We start from the raw sequence: 1,142 nt of genomic DNA, 5'->3' as shown, positions 1-1,142 counted from the left end.
TCGCTTTCTCATGGCCTTCCCTTGAATGACTGAGATAACGGTGTCCACACTCAGGATTTTATTTGCGGTGCATATTGTGTCATTGAATGACTCATACGATGCCGGAAGGGAATTCAGCAACATACAGGTTTGTTCTTCTTCCTTGATCACTTCCTCCATATCCAGCAATGTGCAAACCGATTTATTAAAGTTGTTGATGTGGGTCTCCAGATCTCCACCCTCTGTTATCTTAAAGTTATACCACCGTAGCTTCAAGTGTAAGCAATTTTCAGAGGATTTTTTCGCACATATATCCTCTAACTTCACCCATAAACTAGCTGTAGTTTTCTCCCTCAAAATATTATCGAGAACCTCATCTGTGAGACATAAAAAGATGGAGGATAAAATTTTTTTATCAAGAGTATTCCAATCATCATCAGTTATAGTAGACTTTCACTCCTCAAGAGCATCATCCTCACATTGCTTAGTTAAGGAACTGATCATCTTGATCTTTCATAATTCAAAGTTATTTTTCTCTGAGTATTTCTCAATATCATACCTAGTGCTTCCCATTAATGCTAATCCTGTAGATTCAAATCTATGCCCCAACGATTTCTCTAATACTACTTGTTAGGGATTTGTGCCACGGAATCATACAAAGATGGATTTAGAATAGCAATCCAAGAGCACCAAGCAAACACAAGAGAACATAAAGATTTAACGTGGAAAACCCTATCGGGAAAAAATCACGGCACAAAGCGACAAAAATCTACTATGAAAGATTAAATTACAAAGAGAAAAGACTTACTTGATTCAAACAAGCTTGAATCTCATCATTTCTACATCCTTTGAAACCCTAGAACTCCTTCTAGAAACCCTCTGGAATACTTTAGAAAGCCTTAACATGTTTTAGAAAAGCCATAGGAACTCATATTTATAGTTTAGAAAATCCCACTTTCGCACCGACTTGGAATAGTCCGGAAACCGCCTTAAAACGTAGTCCATGTGTTGTCTACGTAGCCTTCGACGAGTCGAAGCAGATCTTCGACAAGTCGAGGATCACGAAATTCCAATATACTTTGTTGTTGGACTTCGAACTAAACTTTCTTGGGCTAGTCAAACTTTTCTAGATTTAAGACATCTTTTAACAACATCTTACACAA

Source organism: Magnolia sinica, chromosome 5, assembly GCF_029962835.1.
Source record: "Magnolia sinica isolate HGM2019 chromosome 5, MsV1, whole genome shotgun sequence".
Lineage (NCBI taxonomy): Eukaryota > Viridiplantae > Streptophyta > Magnoliopsida > Magnoliales > Magnoliaceae > Magnolia > Magnolia sinica.
This window is presented reverse-complemented; position numbering follows the sequence as displayed.